At 40.4% G+C, this 6,000-nt stretch overlaps 1 long non-coding RNA gene across 1 annotated transcript in view; it reads left to right on the plus strand.

The window, feature by feature from the left end:
* LOC105483760 (uncharacterized) overlaps positions 1 to 5,394 on the plus strand; it is a 53,898-nt gene extending 48,504 nt beyond the window's left edge. The window contains exons 5-6 of the long non-coding RNA XR_988566.2: positions 379 to 499; positions 4,789 to 5,394. This is a non-coding gene — a long non-coding RNA (uncharacterized lncRNA). The remainder of the gene's footprint in view (positions 1 to 378; positions 500 to 4,788) is intronic.
* The last annotated feature ends 606 nt before the right edge of the window (positions 5,395 to 6,000 follow it).

Consider the following 6,000-nt stretch of genomic DNA (forward strand, 5'->3'; position numbering starts at 1 on the left):
GTTTGGGATAGTCACAGCATATTTTAAGTATAATCTTCTAGAATTGTTCTTGGAATAAATTACTTTCCCTAGGGCAAGCTGTGCCATTATTTTTCTTCTCCCTCTGTGCAGCTCCATGATCTTCAATTGTCACTTGGGTTAACACAGTCACTCATAAAATGTCAGGCTCCTAGAGGCTAATTCCTCTACGTCAGAAACTTGGGACATGTTTTGAAGTACTCACTGCTTCCTATTATCTTAGTTAAATAATCAATTTAGAATGTACTCTTTTTCAGTTTCAGTAAGTATGATTTGCATTTATTTATGGGAGTCAAGCAATACTGTTTAATCTCTACCATTTTTTTGCAAGTAAGAGGAACTCTTTCTTTTATTTTTTAGAAAAATACTCCCAGAAGTTTGTTTGCCTTATGAAGATCAGGTCTTGAGAGACCCAGTCTGGCTCTTCCCTGTACAAAACATTCCTCACAAACAGAATATGGACAATTGCTAAATGTCAAAGGTAAAGTTATTGTGGGAACTCCTTCAAAAAGTTCAAGTGAGAGCTCATTCTATGAGGGACCATTTACACCTAATGTTTTTGTGTGTGCTATGTTACTTATTCTGAAGTGGTTGATCCAATTACTAAAAGGGAATATTGCATTACCTTTTATTTCCTATAGCATCCATTCTGACCCCTTTATCAGTTTAATTATTCCCTGATTCCATTCTTCATTCACTCATTTATTTGAGAAATATTTATTGACCAACAAGTATGCCAGATCCTGTTCTATGTGTAGGGACTATAAAGTTGAACAAGACAGAGGAGGTACTGGCCTCAGAATTTACATTCTAGTAGAAGATGAGAAAGTAAAAATAAACACATGGAAACATGAATGAACTGGATATTACAGACTGTGATAGGTATAGTTTGGGTAAAGCACAGAGTGCAGTACTAAAGATAAACTGGGCTCAGAGTGGAGCTATTTTAGATGGAATGGAGATCTCTGAGGAAATGAAATTTGAGCTGAGTCCTAAAAGGTCACCCAAGGACTCATGGGAAAACTCATTTGTTTGTGTCAAAATTTAGCTTCATGAACTCCAGGCCCTTGCAAATGATGGTTACCAGGTGAGAAATGTCTCACTGGCAACAGAAGTTGGCAGACCCAGCTCCAGTTCCATCCCGGCCAACATGCCAATGTCATTAAAATAAGGCCATTCATCAAGGTGGAGACTATTACTAGAAACAAGCATTCTAAAGTGCCATTCGAGTGCTAGGCCCTCAACACTGGGCATAACACTGCTCCATGTGGCTTTTGAGAGCAAGTACTGAGGCATGACCAAAAAAATTAAGTCCCATGTAAGTGATGCAACTGCTCCCCAATTACTGTGGAAGTATCTGCAGACTATTGTGCGTGTGTGTTTGTTTGCTTTAGTGAATAAATTCAGTCAACCAACCATCTAGCTATTGACTAAATCCGTTCTTTTTCTTCCAAAATAACTGTCTATTGGCTGAAGTTTACTGTTTTTTATTTCTATTTGCATACATAATTTTCTAAACCCCATTCTTATGGAACCTTCTCTAAGTTCCTCTCTATGGCCCCGTTCCATGTTCATATGGATACACACAAAGACACAAATACACCAAACTAAGTTTAGAACAGTCTGGTGCCTGCCTAAGACTTCAGTCTCATCTCCTGCTTCTACCCTCTTTAGTTTAAGAGAAACAGGTAACATTACCGAGGGCCAAGTACTGTGCTAGTAGCTTTGCATGCATTTTTTCATTTTATCTTCACAAGTTTCCTCTATCACCATAATCTGTATGTTTGACCATGGTGTTTCTTCCACCTGAAATTCCCTTGGTACTCTGCCTGGGAAACTGTTACTCATTCTTGAAATCTCAACGGAATAATCTCCTCCTCTGGAAAACTCTCCTTATTTCCCTAGGAAGAAGTAATCCCTTCCTCAGTTCTGCTTTGATTATAACTTTATAAGCACCTGTCACTCTGCATGGTATTAATCCACTGTCATGTCCGTTTCCTCCACTGGGATGTAAATTGTTTATGGGTAATAATTAGGCTTTGAATCATTTTATGATGTGGCCTAAGACAGTGCTTGGCACATACTATGGGTTCATCAGATGATGGCTGAGTAGAATTAAATTGAATCAAGTTGAAGTTATCATTTTGATGTTTATCAATTAACATGTGTAGTGTGTTAAATGGTGGTCATTAAAAACATATGTCTGCTCCCTAATTCCTGAAACCTGTGAATATAACCTTACATGTTAAGAGGAAATATGACCTTAAATGAATCTGGAAACAAGGAGCTTATCCTGGATTATCTGAGAGGGCCCTAGATGCAATTGCATGTATTCTCATAAGTGGAGAGAAACAGAAGAGGAGGATGCAATGCGACCATGTAGGCAGAAGTTTGAGTGGTGCAGTCACAAGCCAAGGAGCCCCTGGGGCCATCAGAAGTTGGAAGAAGCAAGGAATGGATTCCTCCCTAGTGTTTGGAAGGAGTGTGTGCTTGCCAACACTTTGGTTTGAGACTTCTGGCCTCTGGAACTGTGACAGAATAAATATCTGTTGTTTTGAGGCACCCAATTGTTGCTAATTTGTTAAAGCAACCCTAGAAAATTAATATAGCATCCGCAATAAAATTTCCCAAAATATACGTTCCTGTGAAATGGAAGAGTTCTAGCGATCTAATAGCATATAAGGAATCCAGAGAAGTTATACAAGTTTTTCCCTGAAAGTCTTTTCAGATTCTTTAGTGGGCTAGGGTGCATTGTGAATCCCAAAAACTTTAGCATTTTTCAGCATCTTTTATCACAGAATCCTTTCCCCACCCATGGAATTATATACTAACCTATTTTTGTAGATGTTGATATTCTGTAGAACAGAGTTTTGGGTTCTATGTGACTTAAGATCCTTCTACAATGGAACACAGTTAGGAGGGTATTTAGAGGAGGTATAGAGGGCATCAATCTTGCAATATATACTCAGGAAATTACCACAGGCAGAATAAAACGCTTTTGCAAATATTTAGTGTCTGCTTGGCACTGCTTCTCTTGGGTTTAGCTTTGCAAAATTTTCCTCAGGTATCATTTTTATTGTTGCCATGGAGCCAATTCACTTCTCAAGGCAAGTTGGTGATTGGCCTAAGGGAAACTATTGAGAAAAAATGGACAGCTCAAGATGTGGTTTGAAACATTGATGTTCTTTCTTGGTGCACTCAACTCCTCTCTCTGCTATTATTTTTCTTCTTCACTCTCCTGGAATCTCCCTCTTTCCCAGTGTAAGTGAGAGTCTAATAGCTCATGATGCAGCTTGGTTTGTTGTGTATTGAAGTAACAGTAGCTGCATTTGTTTTGGCAAACCCGTCATCATTTATCTGAGGCATAACAATGGCCTCTTTATTGATTGTTTAATCCAGTTCCTGACGCTGGATTAAATAAATGAGACAACTGAAGCTCAGATAGGTAAGTGGCTTGGCCTTTGTCACCTAGCAAGGCACTGTTAGCCAGACACACAATCTCACTTAGTAATTTCTGCATAGTGCCTCCTACTAGACAAGCCAAGGCCCAGAGCACTGCACTCTGCATGGGGTGGAAGTAGGGTGTAGCATTGGAATGGAGGTAGTGGTGGAATGCAGCACTCGAAGCCAAGGAGAGAACACTCAAGAATCCATAGCCCCAGGAGAAGTAAAGTCAAAGGGAACCAAAATTCAAAGGCAGTAATCATCGAGAGGGACTCAGTAGTGAGAGGGAATTCATGGACAAGAGGCAGGTCAGAAACCAGGGAAGTCAGGGCTGCCAGAAATTTGCAGGCAGCAGGCAAGATCCCTAGTCTTTATACAACCCTGGTCTTTCTGTAAAAGGCTGGAAAAAAATGTCTTTTTCAAACATGCGGTATTCAAATGTGCCGTAATTGTTCTGTTTTGAGAAACCAGAATGGTCTGGCTTTTGTACAGAAATAAGGAGAATATCATCTTTTGCTGCTCAATGATAAATGTATTGCCTTACCTGAGCCTGGAAGACACTGCCCTGCATGTGCCCAGTGTCTCACAATGCTTCCTATGGGCAGTTTAGTTTGGTGTGTGACCTCTGACCTCAAAGTATCTGAATGGAGAACAAAACCACACTAGTTCACGCTACCTATTCCTCTTTCCTGCAAGCAAGTACACTCAACATGCTAAGTCCAAACTGAAAGATCTGAGATATTACCCTATTTGTAAGCTAAAAAGTTAGCCTGCCATGATATGTATATATGTTGGTGTATATATACATATATTTATGTGTGTGTGTGCATACACACACGTGTGAGGTATGTAATATATATATAACTTTATATCTGACCAGGTTTTGCATGCCATGTTCTCACAAAGCAACACAATGAGGGCTTGATGTCATTGCACGTGCAGTGGTGTTGGCTCCACAGGAGAAGAAGAGCTCTGAAGTTATAAAGTTTGGAAGTTTATGGGACATCCATCCATGTTTTGTTCTGGAAAGAGGAAGAAAGAAATACTTTACTCTGGAATGGGAAAAAAAAAATATATTTTTGTGGAGAAGAGGGGAGGGTTTTTATTTTACCACCCTAGACTATAAACAAATGGTTTCAGGGACAGAAAAACCCTGAGGTCTCTATCTTTAGGTTTAATACTATGGTCCAAATATGTGTGTATCCTCAAAATTCATGCGCCAAAATCCTAATCCTAAAGTGACAGTATTAGGAAGTGGGGCCTTTGGGAGGTGATTAGAGGATGAAGGTGGAGGCTTCATGAATTGGATTTGTGTCTTTATAAAAGGGCCTGAAGGAGCTTTTTTACCCTGCCACCATGTGAGGACACAGTGAGAAGGCACCATCTATGAACCAGAAAGCAGATGCCCTAACCAGACACTGAATGTGCTGGCGCCTTGATCTTGGACTTCTCAGCCCACAGAACTGTGAGAAATAAATTTCTATTGTTTGTAAGCTACCCAGTCTATGGTACTTTCTTATAGCAGCCCAAATGGACTAACACGTTTGATATTCAATCAAATGTTCTTTGTTCAGTGTTGTTTGTTCATAAAGCTCTGACCATGAGGAAACATGAAAATATTTGTGGAACACTGTCTCCCAACACCAAAACTCATCTTCTCTCTCTTTAAAATAAAGGTATTTCCAGAACATCAATAGATGCTGGGGTAAGTAAAGGAGGGAGAGAAAAAAAATGAAAAGGGAATGAAGCTATTGTACATATGAGCAGTGCCTGGGTTCTAGTTCAATGAGCCTAAAATGCCTGTTGCTATCATGATAAGTTACACACATGTCAATGTGAACTCTCACTAACCAAGGAGAAAACTGAGATAACTATTATTATTCTCTCTCTCCTCCCCTCCCCTCTGCTCCCCTTCTTCCCTCCCTCCTTTCCTTCCTTTTCTCTTTGTTCTTTCTTTCTTTTGTTCTTTCTCTTTCTTCTTTTTCTTTTTCCTTCCTTCCTTCCTTCCTTCCTTCCTTCCTTCCTTCCTTCCTTCCTTCCTTCCTTCCTTCCTTCCTTCCTCTCTTCTTTCTGCATCAGATGGTTAACAAAATAGACACAGTCTTGGAGCAAGTCTAGAGTGGCACAGAGACCATCTGTAAGCAAAGCATCATAAAAAATTATTACTTATAATTTTATTAATAATTATGAAAGAGGTACTCTTCATAATTTCATGGTACTCTTAAGAGTGTATAATAGGCCGGGCGCGGTGGCTCAAGCCTGTAATCCCAGCACTTTGGGAGGCCAAGACGGGCGGATCACGAGGTCAGGAGATCGAGACCATCCTGGGTAACACAGTGAAACCCCGTCTCTACTAAAAATACAAAAACTTAGCCGGGCGAGGTGGCAGGCACCTGTAGTCCCAGCTACTCGGGAGGCTGAGGCGGGAGAATGGCGTGAACCCGGGAGGCGGAGCTTGCAGTGAGCTGAGATCTGGCCACTGCACTCCAGCCTGGGTGACAGAGCGAGACTCCGTCTCAAAAAAAAAAAAAAAAAAAA

This window comes from Macaca nemestrina, chromosome 10, assembly GCF_043159975.1.
Source record: "Macaca nemestrina isolate mMacNem1 chromosome 10, mMacNem.hap1, whole genome shotgun sequence".
NCBI classification, from domain to species: Eukaryota; Metazoa; Chordata; class Mammalia; order Primates; family Cercopithecidae; genus Macaca; species Macaca nemestrina.